At 42.0% G+C, this 24,641-nt stretch overlaps 1 protein-coding gene across 1 annotated transcript in view; it reads right to left on the bottom strand.

The window, feature by feature from the left end:
• LOC124721803 (aminopeptidase M1-C-like) overlaps nucleotides 1-24,641 on the bottom strand; it is a 437,502-nt gene that overhangs the window by 206,571 nt on the left and 206,290 nt on the right. The window lies entirely within an intron of this gene.

Genomic DNA, 24,641 nt, shown 5'->3' with positions numbered 1-24,641 from the left:
CTGTTGTATAAACCGCAAGCGAGGAAAGAGAGATGTACTCGTACTAACTGAGAGTGCAGTGACCGTGAAATTTCTTCTTGTAAGGGTGACACAGAACTTCCCTGGTACTCCTCCTGCCGTGGTGTCCCGCAGAAAAATCCAATATAGCATCAAGTGGTCTCCCGATGGTACATGACGGGTCGTTTCAATATCTGGGGGTTGTCTCGCGGAGAAGACTACATGATTAAAACGATTAAAATGCTTGACCCATGCTTCTAACAGGTTGGTTTGAAGTATTGCTTTTCTTTGATATTGAGAGAGTCACTTGTCTTGGCTCCCACGCCTCTTCTCTAGCAAGGTCCGGGAAGCTACAACGTGAAAAGAAAGTGCTGTTAGTAATACTCCGTTCTAATGTTATGCCCCGCTTAGGGAAACAGCGTAATGAAAAGTGAACGATAGAAGCGAGCAGTCGCTGCGTATTTCGCGAGGAATCGTCGGACAAGTGAAGAGTTATCTCCTAACAACTGAGAGCACAAGTTGCAGTCTGCTGCAGATCATCGCTCAGGTCGTCACCACCAGCGTGTAACGCCTGAAATCTGAGACCATTCTCGGTTCATTCTGGAGTCTGACCGAAGTGGTGATGACATAGCCTCACTCTTGGGGTCTCAGAAAAGTTGTAGATTTGCAGCATTGCTTTAGAACTGATCAGGGCCGTCTGATCTGGACCCGAGTGGAGGATCCACGGTAAACGAGACGCTTCATCGGTTCCGTAACAAGCTCGGCTGTAGAATTATTGACCTGCGCTACTGGATGGATACATGTCAGGCCACCATGGATAGGTGTGTGTAAATATATGGAAAATTGACACTAGGGAAGATAAGTACTTGTGGAACGAAAGTATTTTTAGTTAGGTGCAACTCCGATACCCACTGTAGAAAAAATAATTATTTGTCAACTGCTGCAGTATTCGGCGCAAAGCTGCAAAACATAGTCTCATCTAGAAATGAGTCATCCCAGCAAAGTACTGAGCAGAGAGTTGGTTGACACCCAAACTAGAGAGTTGGGAAATTTATAACATGTGGAACTTATATTGTAAATATAGGTTATACTCCTCTGTAGATGGAATGTTTATAGCAGTCAATAGAATTACTATGTCTAGCAAGGACGAAAATGAATCCGACTCCGAACTTCTACGAAGAAGCGTAAACATGGCAGGTGAACTTAGATTATTAACCAAATGCTTCTACCGACCGCTAAATTCAGACGTATCACTCGCAGTGTTATACTAACATAGCATGAACATGCCCACAGCATGCGATAGTAGTAGGTGGTAACTTTAACCTGCTTCGTATCCAGTGGGAAAACTTCTCACAGACTGTACAGCGAAGTAATGTTGACAACATTGTAATACACCTGCTTCTAACTTGTCCGACAGCTCACATACAACAAAAATAAAGGAGACTGACAATAATATGGAAATACCAAAAACAAAACACAGTACCATGCCTAAAGCAGTGTAGGCAAACCTTTGGCATTCAAAACACCTCCCAGTCGTCTCGGAATGGATAAATAATCGTCCTGTATGGTTTTCAAGGAAATCTTATACCATTCTTCCTGCAAATGGTGGCACGTTCAGGTAACGATGATAGAGGTGGATACCGATCGTGCACACTTATCTCCAGAGTAGACCACCAAGGCTAAATAATATAGTGGTCAGGTGATAGTGATGGCAAAGGGAAACTCGACAATTAGTACTCGTGCTCGCAAAACCCGTCCTGGACGAAGCGAGCTGTGTGAACAGGGAGCCTTGTCGTCTTGGAACACAGTACCATCACTTGGGAACAACCATTGTACCACGGGATGGATCTGATCAGCGAAAATGGCTACATAATCCTCGCCAGTAATACGACCATATTTCACTCTTGGAATATACACTGAAGCGCCAAAGAAACTGGTATAGGCATGCGTATTCAAATACAAAGATATGTACACAGACAGAATATGGCGCTGCGATCGGCAACGCCTATATAGGACAACAAGTGTCTGGCTCACTTGTTAGACCGGTTACTGCTGCTACAATGGCAAATTATTAAGATGTAAGTGAGTTTGAAGGTGGTGTTATAGTCGACACACGAGCGATGGGACACAGCATCTCCAAGGTAGCGATGAAGTGGGGATTTTCCCGTACGACCATTTCACGAGTGTACCATGAATATCAGGAACCCGGTAAAACGTCAAATCTCCGACATCGCTGTGGCTGGAAAAAGATCCTGCAAGAACGTAACCAACAACGACTGAAGACAATCGTTCAAGGTGACTGAAGTGCATCCCTTCCGCAAATTGCTGGAGATTTCAGTGTTGGTCTATCAACAAGTGTCAGCGCGCGAACTATTCAACAATACATCATCGATGTGGGCTTTCGTAACCGAAGGTCCATTTGTGTATCCTTGATGACTGCACGACACATCAACACTGACATTTGACTGTTGATGGCTCGAAACGTGTTGCTTGGTTGGACAAGTCTCGATTGAAATTGTATCAAACAACTGGGCGTGTACAGGTATGGAGACAACCCCATGAATTCATGGACCCTGTATGTCAGCAGGGGACTGCTCAAGCTTTTGGAGGCTCTGCAGTGGTGTGGGGCGTGTGCAGCTGAAGTGACATGGGGTCCCTGGTACGTCTAGATACGACTCTGACAAATGGTTCAAATGGCTCTGAGCACTATGGGACTTAACTGCTGAGGTCATCAGTCCCCTAGAACTTAGAACTAATTAAACCTAACTAACCTAAGGACATCACACACATCCATGCCCGAGGCAGGATTTGAACCTGCGACCGTAGCTGTCACTCGGTTCCAGACTGTAGCGCCTAGAACCGCACGGCCACTCCGGCCGGCCGACTCTGACAGATGAGACGTAAGCATCCTGTCTGATCACCTGCATCCATTCATGTCCATCGCGCATTCCGACGGACTTGGGCAATTCCAGCAGGACAATGCGACACCTCACACGTGCTACAGTGTGGCTCCAGGAATACTCTTCCGAGTTTAAACACTTCTACTAGCCACCAAACTCCCAGACATGAACATTATTGAACATACCTGGGATACCTTGCAACATGCTGTTCAGAAGAGATCTCCACGTCCTCGTACTCTTGCGGATTTATGGACAGCCCTGCAGGATTACTGGTGTCAGTTCCCTCCAGCACTACTTCAGACATTAGTCGAGTCCATGCCGCGTCGTGTTGCGGCACTTCTGCGTGATCGCGGGGGCCTTAAACGATATCAGGCAGGTGTACCAGGTTCTTTGGCTCTTCAGTGTAAATTCTGCCAAAAGTTTAAAACATTATGCAAAAAGACTCAACTCACCAAATGACACTGTTTCATTGTTCCATAGTCCAGATTTTATGGTTTCGGCACCACGTTTTTTTCTGTTACGGGCATTTGCATAATTGATAAGTGCTTTTGGAACTCCAACTCGCCCTGCAAATTCCAGCTTATGGAGCTCCCTTCGTGAGTGCGGCATTCAGTTCTGGAGTGACTTTTGCACCTGTCCTGTCCTTTTCCGTCAAAATCTTCTCCAATGACTGTCTGTCACTATCACTCAACACACACTTCCATCCGCATTGTGACTTAGCGGGTGAGGTTTCTCCGCTTTCTGTGTATGCGTTGTAAACCTTCGATACTGTGTTTTTTGAGACACCAAAATCTTCGACTCCTTTGGTTACAGCAGCACTGACCATACAAGCAACAAAAATCTTCCCCCATTCGAATTCACTTTGCCCCGACTTAATGCACTCACGACTACACAGAACACTTTTCTGAGAGCAACTGACACTTTCAGCGCATTGAGGACAATGCGCAGGTGCCATTCATGATCAAATACAGCAACGCAACCTGGAGTCTTGGGTAGCATCTGAATTTATATTCAAGCATGCATTTCTCGTGGTGTTTCCTTATTTTTGTCTACATTCTGTACGTTACTCCTGTAACGTATTACCTGTGTGCGCCTGTATGGTTGTCCTGTACGTTGTTGTGAACGTCAGAACCAGTTTTCTGTATCTGGGGACACAGGTCTTTGCCCGGACAGGAAACGATATGCTTTTCTTTCCTGAATCCTTCTAACTGGGCAGTGATCATAGTCTACTTGGTGGCTTATGGGTCTGTGATTTTTTATGGCGGCAGGTGTTCAGCAGCCCCTCTTGGAAAGAAACTGAGAAGTTATGTCTGGAAACAACACTTCCCGGACAAGTGCTGTCGGTGGGAGCAGGAAAGAACCAACTGATATACCTATATTCGGCTCCCGAGGCGGAACTGTAGAAATGCCACGGAGTAAAATGGTTTTATGAAGCACTTTTGAGAGATGGCGAAATCGTGAGTTGGACGGTAGCACTCAGAGGTCTAAGACGCAGGCTGTGTATCCTGTGAGGTAAATTCGGGGCATTTTAAGTGTCACTTGTCTGAAGACTGAAGCGAGCGATCCCTCGTGATCACTAAAGTTGTTCTGTCTGCAAGGAAAGCCTTGAAAAAGTTCCTAAGTGATTAACTATGTGCTGACGTAAAAATTCTGATTGAGTCTCTTCCTGTCATCTGGAAGATTGTCAGGTCTGGTAGTCTATTTGTAAAACATGTGCATGGAAACCGAGAGGTATCGGGATCGGATCCGAGCAAGTATAAGGATAATGGTCGTATGAGTAGATATTCTATTAAAATGATTAACGCCCAGAATAGTACCGAAGAAATGAAGACTGCTATGGACAACAAAAAACAGAATAACCCAGGCAATGCACAAAATGTTATGGTCAACAACAGCAATGAGGATAGCTCAAAAATATGCAATTTATGTAATATTAAAAAGACTTTAGAATGTTTTGCAAGAAATCATGGAATGATACTATCAATTTGCAGAGACTGTAGAAAATTAAGAAGGTCAGAAAATTAAAAAAAATATTGCTCCAACCCCAAATAAATTACACAAATCTAGGTTTTTTGTTGTGGTATCATTCCCAGTTTTCTAGCGGATTACATAGACAGAACTATCCAGAAGATTAAAACAGTACCAATAAATTGGTGACTCAGTGGATGAACCTCTTCACTTTTTGTTTGAAGATGAAGTGAATACAAGCGCTAGCAAGGCCACGCGAGTGAACAACCACCAACGAACAGATGACAGTGAGTGCACGTCAGTGAGCAAGCGCCAGCGAGCGCCTCTTTTTTCGAAGATGAAGCGAAAACAAGTGTGAGCAAGTGAACACACCTTGGTGTGAGTGAGCAGTTGTCAGTGAATGCACGTCAGTGAACACATGCCTGTGAACGCACGCCACTGAGCGCACCTTAGTGCGAGCTCTCATAGCAAGCTCTAGTTGGCGAACTACTTCTCTCTTTCTTTGAAGAGGAAGCGAATTTGAGCACCAATCCATGGTGTCCGCGAATGCATGCCAGTGAGTGAACCTCTTTATTTGTCTTCAGAGAGAAATCATGCAAGTGGTGCTAGGGAGCAAGCACAGCATGCGCACACCAGTGAACAAACTTCAGTGATTGAGCCTCTTCAGTGAAGCGAATTCAAGTGACCTGAGTGGTGCTAGTGCTGCAAAGAGTGAATTCATGAGCAAACGTCAGTGGATGAACTTCTTTCTCTTTCTTTGGTGATGCAACCTGTGATCAAGGGTACCATTCACGGAGAAGTGGATAAACTACAGAGCTTGACTCTCTTCCATCGAAGACAAAGTAGGTGAACACATGTCACACCAGTGAACACACACCAGTAAACGTGCACCAGTGAATGAATCTCTGTCTCTGTGTTTGAAGATGGAGAAAATGAGTGAACCTCAGCGAATGAAACTCTTCGGTGTTGGAGTGAATCTGAGAGTACTCGAGCAAGCGTCAGTGAACGAACAAATCTCTTCACTCTTTCTTCTTCGTAAAACACAAGTAGGTGCGCCATGAAGTGGTGCCAGTGAACGCACACCAGTGACTGAACCTCTGTCTCTGTCTTTGAAGATGAAGCGAATGTGAATGTACAGATGAAGTCAGTCTCCTTCAACTTCCGCCAGCGAGCGAACATCAGTGACAGCACACAAGAATGTTGATGAAGTCATCTTGTGCCACTTCTGTCTCTGTCTTCGAAGATTGGGCAAAGTGAACACAAGCCAATGCTCTTCCTTCGATGTTGAAGTGAACCCAATCACGCCACAATGTGACTTCAGTGAACGAACGTCTGTGAGTGGGCCAAGCGCGTTGAGCCAGTGAACGAACTTCTGTCTCTGTCTTCGAAGATGAAATCAATTCATGCAAGTGGAGCCATTGGCGTGAATGTGCCACGGTATGCCAGTGAGCGTACCTTAGACTCTGGCTTCAGCGATGAAGTCAGTGAAGAGCATCGCTCACAAAGAAACTGAATGAATTTCAGAGAGCAAGCATTAGTGGATTAACCTCTTCAAAGATGAAGCGAATGCAAGTGAACACTCCTTAGCGCACCTTAGTGCACATGCCTCAAGGTCCAGCATCTGCAGTATTTTTTGCTGAATTTGCAGAGGTCAGATAATTGAACTTTGCATTTTTGGCTAAGTTTCTCGCTGTCAGCAGTTTGATCGCGCCACCGGCCGCTGTCAGGTTTTGTGTTGAATTTGCAGAGGTCAAATAACTGACCTTTGGATTGTGTGCCAAGTTGCTCTCTTCTAGTGAGTTAGCCACATCACTGGAGTCTGTCAAACTTTGTGCCGAATTTGCAAGTACTAAATCTCTAGCGCTTGGATTGTTGGCCAAGTTGTTCTCTTTCAATTGGCTGGTCACGCAATAGGCGTCCGTCGCAATTTTGTGCTGAATTTACAAGGATCAAATAATTGACCTTTGCATTGTCGGCAAAGTTGCTCTCTTCTAGCGAGTTGACTACAGACGTCAGTTCTCTGATGCTTGAGTTGGTGCGACCAAGTATTGAAGATTCTAGTCCTGGAATGCCATACAAAAACGCAAGGATGTCGTTCGTGATGAGGACGCTCTTCTATTCATACAGAGGCACCCAGATGTCGGCAAACCATTGGCCCTTGTTCAAGTCGTAGTTCCTCTCTCGGATGAAGTCAAAGATGGAGAGCGTCGGCCCATGACTCGCATCACTAGCGTTGCTCGAGTCTTCTTCAGTTGCAGTGACAGTGTCGATGAGTCTTGCTCGTTCACGACGATGGTCTTGCTTACATCTTCTGCAGCTGCAGCGACAGTGGCGCTAGAGTCTTCAGTCGCAGTGATGGTGTTGCTTACATCTTTTTCAGTCGCAGAGTCAGCAATGTTGACATTTGATACAAAGATTTTTCACTTGATGCACGAAAAAGCACAGAATTGTGGCGATATGTTGGTTCATTCACGCAAGGAAGCATGTGCGCCCCAGGGGATGGTTCGTCTTGCAGTCACGTACAATTCTTGCGAAATTCCAGAGGACAAATTTTTGACCCCTGCGATACAGCTCAAAACTGTTCATCGTTCGAGTGCCACGAGGTGGAATCTCTTGCATTGCTTCATTCACGCAAGAATGCATGTGCGCCCACTCAAGGTTGCATTCTCTTGAAGACAGCACATGCAACCGTGTTCAATTCTTGCAAAATTCAGACGCGGGAATCTTCCACGCCTACAATTCAGTAAAAAACGTTAGAGCATTAGATTCAAGGTCAATGTCGATGCGACGAGAGTCTCTTGCGTTGGTTCGTTCATGCGTGAATTCATATGTGCCCTGAGGAGGATGGTCTCCTAACAATGAATGAATGATACCACAAAAAATGAATGATACCACAACATAAAACCTAGATTTGTGTAATCTATTTGAGGTTAGAATAACATTTTTTTTATTTTTTGACCTTCTTAATTTTCAGCAGTCTCTACAAATTGATAGTATCTTTACATGATTTCCTGCAAAACAGTCCAGAGTCTTTTTAACATTACATAAATTGCATATTTTTGAGCTATCCTCATTGCTGCTATTGTCCATACCATTTTGTGCATTTTCTAGGTTATTCTATTTTTTGTTGTCCATAGCAGTCTGCATTTCTTCCATACTATTCTGGGCGTTAGTCATTTTAATAGAATATCTACTCAGATGATCATTATTTAAACATTTTTTACAAATTGATCTAGGTCTACCTAATTTATTCCCATATTCTGTAACACTTTTTACTGTGTCACATTTAGTGCACTTTTTTAGTATCCGTCCCATATCGTCTGTACTATTAAATATGTTACTATTCTTATTTTTTTGTTTGAATAATATCTATTAAGTCGATCCTTATTTATACACTGTTTAGAAATCGATCTTGGTTTATCTAGCTTTATCCCATATTCTGCAATGTCTTTCACTACACAACATTTAGTACATTTCTTTACAGGCTACTCTATGTTCTCCATTTAATAAATATAAAAAATATATAGGCTGTTGTCCGCTTTTTGCTGTCGTAATCTTTTCATCAATCTCCATTTACTCAATTTTATTCTTCCACCTATGTTGTCCATTTTTTTTGTCCTCGTTTTTTCATCAGTCTCCATTTACTCATTTTCATTCATTCACCTATGTTGTCCATTTCTAGCTGTCCTCATTTCTTTATGAATACACAGAAAACTACAATGGATCTGTGTGCAACTTTAAATGATAAAATTCCGAATGATACACTTATGTATGTGGTACTGCATGGTAAAAGGAATTTGTCAAATGATTCGCAACACAGAATTCTGATTGAAAATTTTTAATTTTTACTTCTTCGCGAAGTATCGGCAGTCGCTGACCGCAACATGCGCGAGAAATTGCATAGCTCTTGCCCATACGAGATTGCTAACTCCAATGGCCTCTAGAGGAAACAGCCAGCTGTTATAAGGTAGCTGGCACGGCTTTCAGATAACTAGCCATGCCTCCTTATCTCTGTCTCGACCTCAGCTACACTTGTCTTGCAGCAGCTGAGCAAGCTCTCAGTAGATACCTCTGACTGCAGAAAATTAATATTACGATAATTTCACTATTTATGAACCGATTTTGATGATTTAAACTTTGACGTGAAACTAATTAAACAGTTTCCTATAGTTTATAAGTGATTAAAATCGATTTTAATGATCGTTATATACCTGGAAACTTTTTCTCTCGTACCAACTTTGTCACTCAAATACCAACTATATATGTAATCTTCAAGCCTCTTTAGTCTGTTAAACCTCGTAACTGAGTATGTAGCCAAAATGATTTTGGCCATTATCTCACGGAGTCATCAAGTGTCAGTGGTTTGTGGAGAGCTAGCCATTTGACAGAACATTTCCTATCCTCGCTTCTGTACGACTTATCGCCATCCATGGGCGGGTCTGAGACCTGTCTGGCGTGTTTAAGCCCGAAATAATGGAGCACTCTGTTAACTCAGAGGCGGGTCTCTGTGATGCGCTGACATACAGAAGGAGAGGCCTGAAGCTCAGTGATCACTGAGTTGAAGGTGTTCGATAGGAAATGTTTTGCAGTTTTTTCCCCTTACGTTCACCTAGGGCAATGAAGCATTTCCTCTTGTTCACTATTATTTTCTTACATTCACCAAATTTATTTTCTTACGTTCGCCAAGATGAGAAAGTGAGTGAGTTAGACTTGAATAGAGGGGCTGCGGGAGGGGAGAGTAGAAGGATTTTGGGGGTTCTGTAAAAGTGGCTCAGTTTTTGGTGAACCCCGAGGGGACCCGAGAGGGGCGAGCCACAAAGTGAGCTACTGAGCCAGAACCCCCAAAATCCTTCTACTCCAGCAAGATCACGGAAATTAAGTCTACATTTAATATAGCCTTCACCTGTCAACAATCGGAGGAGTCGTCAGGAATGCCACATGGTTCGAATTAACGTTGAAGTGTAGGTCCCCTTTGGGGTAGAGCGGAGCGTGTAAATGCATGAAGGTTTTTTCAATTGAATTACTTACATCGGGCCATTGAGTCGGTAGGCAGACGCTTCTATCACATCACGAATGCAGTAGCTGGCTGGAGATAGTGTTCATTCACGCAAGAGAATCGTACGAGCATACTGTCGTCTGACCATTGAACAGAATCCCATATGGACGACATAATAATAAGCATGACTGTGTGTAAAAAACAACTGAAAAAGTTGAAAACAAATAAATCACCATGTCCGGATGAAATCCCAATTCGATTTTACATAGAGCACTGAATGGCATTTATCGTGAAACTCTCCTCCAGTGCAGAGTCACACACGGCTGGAAGAAAGCCAGTGTGACTCTGTGTACAAGAAGGGAAAAAGAATGGATCAGAAAAATTGCAAACCAATATCTCTGACATCGGTTTGCTACATAATCGTTTGGACATATTCTCAGTTCGAACATAATAAATTTTCTTGTGACCGAGAAACTGATGATCACGAATCAGAACGGTCTTAGAAAGCATCGCTTGTGCTCAACTCAGCTTGCCCTTTTCTCACATGATATACCTCGAACTATGCATGAAGGGCATATGACACTGTGCTCCAATGCAGACGGTTAGTGAGGGTACAAGGATATGGAATAGGTTTCGAGATATGAGAGTGACTCGAAGACTTCTTAAGTAATAGAACCTAGTATGTTGTCCTCTATGACGAGTGGTCGTGAGGGACAAGGATATCGTCCAGAGTGCACCAGGGAAGTGTGATAGGACCGCTGTTTTCTATGAAAAATGGCTCTGAGCACTATGGGACTTAACTTCTGAGGTCATCAGTCCCATAGAACTTAGAACTACTTAAACCTAACTAACCTAAGAACATCACACACATCCATGCCCGAGGCAGGATTCGAACCTGCGACCGTAGCGGTCGCGCGGTTCCAGACTGTAGCGCCTAGAACCGCTCGGCCACCTCGACCGGCTTTTCTGTGAACACGAATGATCTGGAGAACAGGGTAAGCAGCAATCTGCTGCTGTTTGCTGATGATACTGTGGTGTATGGGAAGGTGTCGTCGCTGAGTGGCTGTAGGAGGATAGAAGATGACTTAGAGAAAATGTTTAGTTGGTATGATTAATGGCAGCTAGCTCTAAATGTAGAAAAATGTAAGTTAATGCAGATAAGTAGGAAAAACAAATCCGTAATGTTCGGATACAACGTTGGTAGTATACTGCTTGACACAGCCACGTCGTTTAAATATCTGAGCGTAACGTTGCAAAGCGATATGAAATGGAACGAGCTCGTCAGGACTGTGGTAGGAAAGGCAAATGGTCAACTTCAGTTTTTTGGGAGAATTTTAGGAAAGTGTGGTTCATCTGTAAAGGAGACTGCACATAGGTCGCTGTTCTTGAGTACTGCTCAAGTGTTTGGGATCCGTACCAGGTCGGACAACGGAACACATCGAGGTAATTCAAAGGCGGGCTGCTTTATTCGTTACCGATAGTTAACAGCAGGTGTTGAGGAGACAACAACACCAGGTGTTGAGGAGATGCTTTGGGAACTCAAATGGGAATCCCTGGAGGGAAGGCGACGTTTTTTTCGAGGAACACTATTGAGAAAATTTAGATACCCGGCATTTAAAGCTGACTGCAGGAGGATTCTACTGCCGCCAACATTTATTTCGCCTAAGGACCGCGACTATAAGATACGAGAAACTAGGGCTCATACGGAGACATATAAACAGTCGTTTTTCACTCGCTTTGTTTGCCAGTAGAACAAGAAAGGCGGAGGTGCCATTTCATGAGTGTGAGCTACTGTCTGTGAGGCAACGCAACCACAACGTTGGGGGGTACTTTACATAAAATAAAATTCGCAAGCTCTGGTGTACACAGTGTGAATTAGTGGTTAATATTGTCGTTTTTGGAATATCCTTGAAATATTTTATGTTTGCGTATTCTGGAATATTCTATGTTTGCATAAATACCAGAATCCTGGAATATTCGATGTTTGTGTAAATACCAGCATCCTGGAATATTTGATGATTGTATAAATAGCTGTCCTCTCCGCCCAGGAGTTCAGTTCTGCTCTGCCTGTACGTTGTTGTCAGTAATAAACATGCTTTCAGTTCGTCAGCAGGGATCTGTCCTAGAGAATAAGTCAGAAAAAACATATAGTCAGGGAATAAAATTACAGCACAGGGAAGGAAGCAGTAGTGCAAAGGCTTGAAGATCCCATGCTCGCCAAGCACGTACTCACAGAAGAGTTGTGAGTCTCCTGAAGAAGGGCTAAGTAGCGTAATAACGACCGTTGTTCTACTACACCACTCTGCTTGGGTGTGGATTATTAAGCCGGCTTTCAGTTGCATTTAGGTGAATTCAATGTGGCTTTCTGGGTCCGTAATTCGACAACAGTTATAATTCAAGAACATGCGGAATAGTCACTGCGTCTAACTCTGCCATCTGCGCACTGCTTCTTCACTGATCTAACAAGTGCGCTGTGGAAAGGTCTGTATCACTTTGCGAAAAACCTTGTATGTGCTTCTCGTGACGTAGTGGGGTAGAGAGAATGTGAACTCGCATGGTCACTCTGCAGTTTGCAGACCCACCAAGGGGAGATATGCATCATCATATTCCAGCGACTTGCCTTCCTGCGTGCTTCTACATTCCACCCATCCCCATCTCCATCTCCGTCCACCCTGTCAAACCATCAGAACACAATTCATCCTTTAATACGGTTCTACTGCACCTGGATGTTGTAGACACAGTTAACAGTTGTTCTGAACCCACTACATTTAAAAATTAACATTAATTTTATACCATTTAAATACTAGTTTTAATGATTTGCGATTTTTCAGTCCCCTGCATCGTGCTAATCATGCAACAGAGAAAAAAAAAATGAATAGGACTCCTTTGTCATAAATGTGGGGGAAGAGGGCTTAATCGGGAAATAATATAACAACCGTACAGGATGACTAGGAATATATTTCTCCTCTAACAGTATGTATCGATTTATGTAGCTTCTTTCCATGTGCTTTTACTGAATAAGCGTCAGTAGCAACTCATATCTGAATTAATTCAATGATCCCATATCTGATGCTTTTTGTGGATAATAAACATCCCTAGGTATGTCTGCTCACAGCGTTGCACTGATTTATAATGCACACTTCAGAAGCGTCTGTGTAATTTTGTATATACATCACCCCGATTCCCAGAACTCCTGAAGGTAGACGTTGACTGTGGATATTGTATCACAGACACAGTCCCTGTGACTGTTCAGGTATGTCACTAAACCCGCCCAAATATGTAAACAACCATGCATGAGCAGCGCCTATTAGATGGAGGGGGTCCGACAGCCGATCAGTTCCAATCATTCCGCCTGGAAGGAGGTACAGGGCTCGTGTTGTCTGTAGTTCAACCATGCCTAGACGGTCAATACCGCGGTTCGATCGCGTCCGCATTGTTACTTTGTGCCAGGAAGGGCTCTCAACAAGGGAAGTGTCCAGGCGTCTCGGAGTGAACCAAAGCGATGTTGTTCGGACACGGAGGAGATACAGAGAGACAGGAACTGTCGATAACATGCCTCGCTCCGGCTGCCCAAGGGCTACTACTGCAGTGGATGACCGCTACCTACGGATTATGGCTCGGAAGAACACTGACAGCAACGCTACCATGTTGAATAATGCTTTTCGTGCAGCCACAGGACGTCGTGCTAAGACTCAAACTGTGCGAAATAGGCTACACACACACACACACACACACACACACACACACACACACACACACACAGAGAGAGAGAGAGAGAGAGAGAGAGAGCAGGGGGGGAGTTAACTCGCCAGCCCGCTCATCAGTTTGCATATACACAAGAGAAGCGTATGACAGCATTCCGACGACCTGTTTTACTTAATGGTTCAACACTCCCCTCTCACCCACCCTCCTCCGTCCGTCAGCTGAACACAATTTACCCCTAATACGGTTCTACTGCAGTTCTATGTGGTACACATATATAATATTTGTTCTTCACTCACTTCATTTAAATATAAACATTTTTGTAGCATTAAAGTGGTGTTTTTAATAAATTTATTTTTGAGTAGGTTTAGCGTATAGCTCAAGGCTAAGTTATTTTTAAAAAGCACTGATGTATGTAGTACTGGGATATGTTTTCACTAGAGGCTGTGGTTTCTGAGTATATTCACTCCCCGGTCCCCACGCTCACTCATCCCCGTCCCCCCACCAGACAGGACTTTCAGTATGTTGTTCGTGGCACTGCCACGTACTACTGTACATAAAACTGCGACTACACACATTGTTTCCTCTATTCAACCTTTGATGGTCTCCGTTGACTAGGCAGTGTAAAGGAAAACGTCTCCCGCGTGGCAACACCTTAGACAAGGGCCCCTTCTTACATCTACGTGCCATTTTTTTTTTACAAAGAAAAGTTTAATACGGTCATGGTTTGCCATCAAACTAATTATAAAAGAAAATTTTGATACAGCATATCACTACTATTTACTTGTGTATTTTGCGGATGTTTGGGCGTATGACACTGCATCAGTGCATGCATATTTTAGGATTTGAGAGAGTGTAGAAATTTGAGCTCTAATAATCGACGAAAGCAAAAAACTACATACATCCATATTAATACCCTTTATTTCCCACCACAAATAGACTTTTTATATAGTAATCTGGAGATAAACATTTTTAGTTGATGTAAATGAAAGAAAAATCAATGTAATTTCTGCTGTTGTAATTTCGATACCAAATAATTTATATTTGGTGCATACTTTGTAACTTTTAGCAGAATGTAAGCTGAACCTGAGTCATCTGACAAACGGTTTCTTAAGCAGTATTTAATGTTATTCATTTCAGAAAATAATGACTCACAGTCGTAGGTGGTTGAAAATATGGTCAAAACAGCAAACGCCAGCTTCTTTAGTCAGCTATATATGCCTGGAATTGAATTTCATCTTGCCAAAATTTTAATGTCAGCATTTTTTTCTCATATTGCCTGATAGTCTTTCTAATTGTTTGCTTGTTTCGATAAATTTTTGAGTGCTTATTGAACTACAATGGAAATAAATTGGCTGTATTTTAGTTTCTTCAGTTTCCACCCAATGACATTTAATCAAGTTTAGTTTATCCAGTGACGTCGCATCTAGATACATAATAAATTTTAGTGTGTCTGACAATTTTTTGCACTGAGAATATTCAAATGAAAATTTTTCGATCGACGAATGTATTAGTGAAGAAAATTCCTCAGTGTCTGTTTCCTTGGTTTGGATGTTCGCTTAAATCAAAATCAATGGTAATTTTTTCATATTTGGGAAATACTTATATTTTGAAATACTATCGTTATTAAATACTTGCAGTTTAGCCTCAAAAGCGCGAATGAGATCTATCATTACAATAACTGTTCCATTTGTGCCTTTACGTTTTACGTTCAAGCGACTGATATGCTGGTACATGTCCGTAAAAAAATTCAATTTCGTAAGCCACGTAACATCCATTAGCTGTGAATATTGCACAATTTTTGCCTCATTTTATAAAAACAGCCTGATTTCTTCCAAACAATTGACAAGTCATGGAAATACAAAGCCGCGGCACAAACGGTGAACATTTTTGAACATCAGTGAGCCATTGTACACACTTCGTAATTTGTTTTATTAGAAGTTTGCGACGACATAAGATGCACTATTTTGCCGACTACGGCCATTATATCAGCAAGGAAGCGAAACAAGTCTTTGCACACAAGGTTTGTTTAAGTATAATGCAGTGGAGTTCAATAATAAGATGATCAATGTGTGCTTGGAATAAATTAATAGAACCACTTTTTGGCCACTATATTGGGAGCGCTATCAGTCGTTATCGAAACAGTTTTGCTTACATCTATTTATCATTTAAATTGAAGGGGGAGGGAGGAGAAAGAAAAGGAAAGGGAAGGAACTAATGAAATTAGCTGTGTCGGGACTTTGTGCGAAATCAGTGGCGACGAGTGGAAATGTGTGTCGAACTGGGACTTGAGCCCGGGATCTCTTGCTTACTAGGTAGTTGCGTTAAGCGTTGCGCCACGCGGACACTGTGTTTATCGCAAATGAACGATCTCGGCACGCTTCTCGGCCGATTCACATTCCCACCTAAGACCATATATCCACAGTCCTTGTCCATGTCCTCCATTTTTGCTACTTTTAAATTCCCGCTGGAGGTCGAGCGTAAATTTGCTTCCACACTGAAAGTAGTGGATTCATTGTACATCGTGACGAATCAGACATAACAATGTGTGGTCTCTGTTCTTTCAGACATGTCCGAAATTACAGACACTATGCATCCATATAATTAAGGGGAGGCAGAACTCAAACGGGCTCAAAAAATCTCTTTTTTAGATTTTTGCGTATTTTAAATGCCCGCTATTTCCTGCGCAAAACAGTTTTTGTTTCATATACGACAATTTTTTTGTGAGTTGCTATGGTTTTCTGACGTTGTGTGCGATCTGGTATTTAAACGCAACGCCTTCTGTTTTGCACTATGCAGAGATAATGCACAGGGTTTTTTTTCCTCGTAAGTTATTTATTGCGTCTATTGTTTTACCGTGTCAAGGTTTCCTGCCTTGGGTCTGATATCGATACTCGTTGTTCCGATTGTGTTTGTTATTGTTTTTGAGAATAGATAGATTACAGAATTATTATGGCTTGGTCTTATGAGGAAATTTTAGGAATTTAAAAACATGAAAAAATCTTTATAAGCTATCTTTTTCCATAAGATTTCCACAAACGAAAATCCTTATCACTGACTGCCCGAACGGTCCTGACGTTGGTGCAACTACAGGAAAGTGAAACATATGACCGCAAACATTCTTAACCGACAGCAGTAATGAATGAAGTTAAACTTGTATTTAGAGATCTTTGTAAATATACTTTGTTGAATAAATGTCTTCATGAGAAAACGCAGAATTTAAATGAATGTGTGATGTGTGATTTGAGCCCAGTTACCGAAAACTGTTTTTATTGAGATTACAGCCCTCAAATCTGGTGTTTGTGGTTCTGTTTTATGCTTTTAGAGATGGTGTAATAGGAAAACTGGATGTTTTGGAAGTATTGGGCATAAAATCTAGTGTAAATACCGCAAAATCCTTGGTGCAAATAGATAAAGAGAGAGAATCTGAAAAGCAAAATTTGCTAATTTAAAATGCACGAAAGAAGCTAGACACAAAAGAAGAGGGACTAAGAGAGGAAAAAAAGATAAGTATGATTCAGATGATCAATATGGCGCAGGAAAATATTAGTGGTAAGGAATTCTCATCAATAACCACATTAACACTGCAATAAAAAACTTAAAATTAATTTTTCTCAAAAATTCATTTTTTGACTTTTCCAAACTAATTGTGTTAAAAACATGAAATTTGGGTAATTTGTACTTAGGATAGTAATAAGTTATTGCAAGTAAACTGACAACCACCAGCACAACAGAAACGCTTTTATAATGATTAATATATTAAAAAGCGAAATTTTGTTAGTGAAAGAAAAAAAAATTGTTCAAATCCAAAAGAGGTATTCTGTCCATTTTACTTGTAAATCCACACATATATGTTATCTAAATTCAGTAAAAATTTCACTGTTTTAACACTTATAGTTCTTTTGAAAAGTGAACCTATTCAAAGGGTGAAATATCATTGGCAGAATAGGGATAAAAGTTGCCTTCCGTCTCGCCTTGAATCTATTTCTTTTTCAGTAAGAGAATTTTCAACAGCCGTACAAATATATGTATCCTTACTATTGCTGGCAACGATATTATCCCAATCAATTCTTCTTTGATGTGATTTGCAACATACTATCAAGCGAACACAGCTAAACGGGCAGATTTAGTAACATCTGTACTCCAGTCAAGACACTGTGAAATACATTGTCCAGTGACATTAATGTGACCGCCTGTTAAAAAGACTGAATAACCACCTTTTGCAGCGCAGACCGCTGCGAGACGTCCGGGAAGAGAGCCAATGACGTTCTGGAAAGTACAGACAGGGATGTGGAGTCATGCCGACTCCAGCGCCGTGGCCAGCTGCGCTAAATTTTTCAGCTGAGGATTCACGGCGCGTACAGCCCGATCAAGGTGGTCCCACAAATTCTCGACTGGGTTTCAATCCGGGGAGTTTGGTGGCCAGGGGAATATGGTAAACTCTCCCGGTGCTATTCGAACCGTGCACGTACAGTGGGGAGCTGTGTGTGACAGTGTTGGTAGATGTCATTGTGCTGAGAAAAAACAAACTGCAAGTACTAGTGAACAGGGTCCCCAAGGATATATACATATTTTTGTTGATCCATTGTGCCTTCCAGAATGACGAGATCATACAAGGAATTCCACGAGAACGATTCCCAGACCATAACGATACCTCCTCCGACCTGGACCCTTCCGACGATTGTTGCAGGGTGTTTGCTTTCAGACATTTCACGCCGTACATGCCAACGGCCGTCTGTCGGATTGACTGTAAAATGTGATTCATCTGAAAAGGCCACCTGCCGCTACTCAGTGGACGTCCAATTGCATTCATCGACAATGAGCAGCAGTCAGCTTTGGTGCATGAACCAGGCGCATGCTGCGGAGACCCATACGCAGCAACGATTGCTGGACAGTCATTGAGGAGACGCTGTTGGTAGTCCCTTGGTTCATCTCTGTGGTCAAATGTTCAACAGTAACACATCTATTCGTCCGCAGGCATCTCCACAGCCGTTGTTCACCCCTGCCATCTATGGCCCGATTTGCACCACAGTTGTTTCGGCGCAGGTTTTGGATAGCGCTATTTTGCCATGCACGTTATACTTAAACCATGGCGGCAGGTGAACAGTCTACAAACTTAGCAATTTCGGAAATAATTCCACCCTTCGCCCGAAAGCCAATGACAATGCTCTTTTGGACGTAAGAGAAATTGTTCCATTTCCGCATTACGACAATGACTGCACAGTTTTCGCATCGCCCATCCCTTCCCCGACACACTATATGTACCGTCCACTGTTGGTGTTGCCACAGGCGATCTATAAGTGGTTACTGATCGTTGACATCTAACATAGGCGGTGGTTACATTAATGTGACTTTTTTTCTTTCCCAAACTAGCCATGCTGAATAATATTCACAAGCTCCATGGTGCCTGAGGAGGCCCGAGCCCCTTCAAAAATTCGTCTTGGGAGGGGGGGGGGGGGGGAGCGGGCGGAGCCCCCCAATAATTTAAGAAAATTATTAGTTATATTATGCATTGTAAAATCACAAAATTATGTTGGATTTTTTTTATTTTCCTTGTTTGACGATACTTTACTTTTGAAATACATTCATTAATGAGTTAAAACAAATAATTATTACGGTAGTAAGCAGGTTAACTGAAAACGAGTGGTGTGAATCATGATAGTGTTACTGTGCTGCGGGCACACTTCCTCTGGGTAAAGTCTGGCGGCGGTGGGCCAGCGCTGCGGCCGCGGCGACATCAAAAAGACTGGAGCAGAAGCGCCTTGAACCCTCCCCCTCGCGTCGCCTTGACGCTTGGAGGCATTACGACGCTGCGGCTGATGTTGCAGTCATTGAGTATGGATAGTTTCGTTCAGTGCATGCTGCAGACATGCTTAGTGCTCAGACTTTAGTGTCTAGTGGACTATTTTATATTACTATATTTTATTCGTTTACTTTAGTCTCTTAGTGTATTGTGAATTAAGTTTGCAATGGATAAATTTGTTACCAAAAAGGTGTGCTTGGAAGTTGATGATACTGCAAGTTAACCTCCAACAATTATTGTGTCGTCAAATGCTTCGTCGTCTTCAGGCGAGAACCGTTCACAGCCGAAACCTGGACAATCAGGTTAGGGAAGATCATTTCAGAAGTCTTGGTTGATCAAATATACATGGCTAGAATATGAAGCACCTACCAAAAAAGGCTTTTGCAAAACCTGCAAAGAGGCAGATGCTAAAAATCTATTTCAATTTTCTTCAAAAACAGAAGATGCATTTACTTACGTAGGGTTTTCTAACTGGAAAAAGGCTTTGGATAAATTCTGTCTTCATGAAAATACGTTTATGCATAAAGAAGGTGTTCTGAAGCTAAATTCTATCACTATCCGAAGTGTGGCCTCCCAATTGAGTGAACAGTTAGATAGTGATATGAAGAAAGGCCGTTTAGCTCTTGAGACAATTTTTACTACAGCGCAGTTTCTATGCCGACAAGCACTAGCAATTAGAGAGCACGAAGATGTAAACTCAAAATTTTTTTCAATTGTTGGAACTCCGAAAGAATGACATACTCGAGTTTAAAGATTGGTTAGGGCGTTCAGGGTATATGTGGACGTCCCACGATATTCAGAACGAGATCATTGATCTACTAGGAAAGTCTGTGCTGAGAAAGCTATTGGCTTCAGTCAAGAACACTGAACATTTTTTCTATCATGGTTGACGAAACAAGTGATTCTTCGTTCACGAACAAGTCATTTGCAACCTTGCATTACTGAGCGGTTTGCTTCAATTGGACTCACACAGGTCATTGCAGTTGAACAAGAGTGCTTGCTTTTAGTAAACAAATGGAAAACAAATTTGGAAAAATCAACTGAGGTTTTCAAAAATGACCTAGACATTGAGAGACTGCGCTTACACTTGAATATGTTAGCCGATATCGCTAATAAAAAACAACTGGTCTTTAAAAACATGCGTGACATAAGAAAGTAAATTACACAAGAGCCTGCAGTTGGAGAAATGTTATTTGAAGTAGTGAAGTGCATTAAACTTTTCCAAGCAGTTTCAATCACGACAACAGCAGCAGCAGAACGGTCATTTAGCGCCCTTAGACGTCTGAAGTCATATCTGCGATCAATAATGGGACAGAAGTGATTGAACAACTCTGCTGTTCTTCATGCCCACCGAGATGTTTTGGATGAACTGGATATCCGACCAGTCATCAATGACTTCATATTCAGTAATCCAGGCATACGGTCGACATTTGCACCTTTCGAAAGACACTCTAGCCCTAATAATGGCATTTAGAGCCATATTAAAAATCTTTATGATATAGAGAATTAAATACATTTATAATGTTAAATTTTCAGTTTCGAAATGTTAGTGCTAGTTTAGTACTGTATTACTATATTACTGTATTAGTTATTTTCAAATACTTAAATATTTTTAGGGTGTAAGACCCAATTAAATCCTGCATTTACATACTTCTTGACTGAAAGTATTAGACATACTGTATTAACTTTATTACCTATATTAAAACATTAACTTTGAGAGATTGTTTTTATTTAAGAACCCTGAGCCTTATTCAAAGTAAGCTTAAATTAGCTATTTCACTTATTAATCAAAGTGCTATTACTTTGCGACAGCAATATTTTATGTTTTATTCTTTTAATGATAGTTTGGGATTTATTGTTTATTTGAATATAATTTCAGTCTTTTCAGAGCTACATATTCACTCTGCATGATTATTACTCTTAATTAAATTAACTTTTTACGTAAATACCGTGCGTGTTTATGTTTTCTTTCTTTTTTCAAAACCAAAAAATGTGTCATGCTTGTAGATTTTCCCCGAGTGTCGAGTTATCGAGAGTCCAGTTTTCGGGGTTCTAATGTTGATCATGACTCTAAAATGCTTGAAAAACTTTAAAACTATTTTTCATCTAAAATTTAGAAAATTTCCCGGGGCAAGACCCCCAGTATGCCCCTCCCCCAATATTTTTTATGAGTCGACGTCCCTGCTGAAAAGATTAAAAATGGTGCTATGTGTAATTGTAGCACACGTCGTAAGTGCGCAACAAACAAAAACCAACAAGTGAACAATGTTTCACCGCGACAATTTGGCAATACGGTACTTGTCGGTAGAGGTCGGAATTCGTAGTTGGAACAGCTACCAACCTATGCGGATGGATGACGGTGTATTATTACTAATACCTTTGAGTACACCGTGACTCACAGTGGCCGACCGGTGTGGCCGTGCGGTTCTTGGCGCTGCAGTCCGGAACCGAGCGACTGCTACTGTCGCAGGTTCGAATCCTGCCTCGGGCATGGAAGTGTGTGATGTCCTTAGGTTAGTTAGGTTTAATTAGTTCTAAGTTCTAGGCGACTGGTGACCTCAGAAGTTAAGTCGCATAGTACTCAGAGCCATTTGAGCCATTTGACTCACAGTGAGTGAGTTTGAGCGAAGATCTGCCATCTACAACTTCTGTCTCGCCTCAAAGTCGATAGCCGATTCTGGATTAATTTTGGTACTATGACTTCAAATTCAGACAAACGAATGAATTATTTTGCTTAGCTAGGCCTACCTAAATTCCTCATTTAGTGCCGTGCCCACATTATCTGGTCACGTGCCACTAATGGCGTGTCATTGTTTCGTCATCCCTGCCTTAGACAATAAACTTGAGTTTGTACCCTTACAGACAGCAAGTGGAACTCGAAACGTTAGGTTTCACAGCATTTAGAATGTTAGACGGCGTCTAACGTTTCCATACCTGCCTTAACGCTGTAGAGATTACAAAACCACTTTTGCTACTAAAGGAGTAGCCTCGCGGAATGTAATTTCCCCATAACAACAGTGTTTTGTACTGCTGTTGGGCCACGACTGAGAAAATTTTTCCTAAAATAATGCCCTGGAACCTGACGAAATAAAATAAATTAAGCATTCGCTATGGAAAGGGTGTACAAGATTTCAGGCTTAGATTAAGACGACTTTGTGCCGTAAGGAGTAACATACAGGAACAAAACATGAGTCTTAGGGAAAAGTTCTCTAGGTGCAGAACCTACTATAGTTGCCTGATTACCTCCCTTGAAATATTTAGAATTTAATTCTAATAAAAGGAAAAGTCCTCATTGGCGTTATAATTTGCGTTCGACTTCACAAATACCTCTGGTAGTGCAAACCAACAACGTCCATTTGTTACTGTAAGGATCAGTCAGTCTGGAATGTCCGACGTGATGTGATTGTGTGAACAACAATTTTTTATGTGAAGGAAGTAAAGTTAGAGTTTAATGTCTTTTCGTCAAATTCATTCAAACCTAAGCACAAGCTCAGCTGAAAATGATGAAAGGATTTAGCCATGGCCTGCTGGAGGAACTACTCCGGTTATTTCATTAAGAGATTTAGGGAACCCGTAGAAATTGAAGTCGGATGATTAAACGGGAATTTGAAACCCGGTCCTCCCCACACGAGCCTAGAGCCTTTTTCTGTTCTCTTTTATTCCTTCAGTTTGTATTTTTAATTTTTTTAAGGGAACTCAATAGTTCCCGTTTTAAAGAATCTTTTCGCTCGCCATTAATTCTGCTTGGGCTACCGTTCTGTGGAATATTAAACTCAAATTTTTATTGGCGTTCTTTCAATCGCTTTAATCTAGTTGGTGTTCACAATGAAACTCGGCATCCTCTCCCTCCACCACGCTGCCTCCCCCTCCCCCCCCCTGCACTCTCTCTCTCTCTCTCTCTCTCTCTCTCTCTCTCTCTCTCTCTCTCTCTCTGAGATAACTAAAGCCTGAAATTGTCATAAGGGCGATTTTGTTAGAACCCCTCTAGCTACAAACAAATCTTTTATCACTATCTTCCTCCAGTATATGCTGAACTGGGTAAAAGGAGTTTCTCCCAAAAGCTGATAACAGTTTTTCCAATTAAAAGACAAACTGAAATTAAATTACTTTTAAAAGGCGTATAGCTTAAATATGATCATTTCTTGAGCTGCAGGTGTTCTTCGAGGTATAAAGTAACATCTTGTTTGGTAGGATGTTTGGCGTTGAATATGTAGTGGATGAAGTGACCTGCCAGCCACGTGTAGTTATTTTGCTTTGCAGTAGGAAACGTGTCTCAGTCAGGATGTAGGATGTCACTTTCGATGCTATGCGGAGCGATAGTTTTTAGCAATGTGAGTTTGTTGTGGGTTCAGCTCCACTCCCGTGCATGATCTTTACCAACATAGAAATATTGAGAGAGGGATAACGTAGGAATTATCACAATGAGTGGTCAGCGTGGCAGAAAGCCATATGAGGGGCTCGGGCTGGATTCCAGGCTGGATCGGAGATTTTTACCGCTTGGGGATTGGGTGATGCGTTGTCGTCGTTGTCGTCATCATCATCATCATCATCATCATCATCATCATCAACAACAACAGTCAAGTGGCAGTCGTGACAGCGAGCGGACGTGCGGCAGCCGTCCCTCGTCCACTGCCGCGGCCTCTGTGTGTTTACGTCTGACGCGAGGTGCGTGATTTCCTGTATGCGTTAACACCATTCTGTAACATGTTGAACTGAACTAAAACAGAGTGCACTTCGATCGGAATTCTCCGCGTCTACTGCTTTAGATATTCACAAATGAACTTAAGCTCGTCCATGAAGATATTATGGGTTTTCAATTGGATTCCATTTTGAGCTCTCTCTTTATAAGATTGAAAACTACTGAATTATGTGAAAGTATTGTAACTTCCACTGGTGGAAATAGAAAATTTAAACATTTTGATGACTCGATTAGTGACGTAGAAACTGTACATGCTGGCTATGGTATCCGTAATGTCCGCGTATTCAACCTGCCGTTCAAATTTTCGAGTGACGATATGTCACGATGGCTACATCCCTATTGAATAGTCCTTAGCGTCACTAATGAAAAGAAGTCGTCTGCTTACATCTACCAAGTTGACAACGGTGTTAGGAATGTTTGCATTGACTTGAAAAAGCAATACCTTCGTATCTGTCCGTTGGTGGCACACGAACATTCATATCGTACAGTGGATAGCCCCCTCACCTGCTCTTTTTACGGGTCGACTGAGCACTTGCAGGTAATGTATAGTAAGTGCAGGCTGGGGCAGTTTCATAG

The sequence above is a fragment of the Schistocerca piceifrons genome, chromosome X (assembly GCF_021461385.2).
Source record: "Schistocerca piceifrons isolate TAMUIC-IGC-003096 chromosome X, iqSchPice1.1, whole genome shotgun sequence".
Lineage (NCBI taxonomy): Eukaryota > Metazoa > Arthropoda > Insecta > Orthoptera > Acrididae > Schistocerca > Schistocerca piceifrons.
This window is presented reverse-complemented; position numbering and strand designations above follow the sequence as displayed.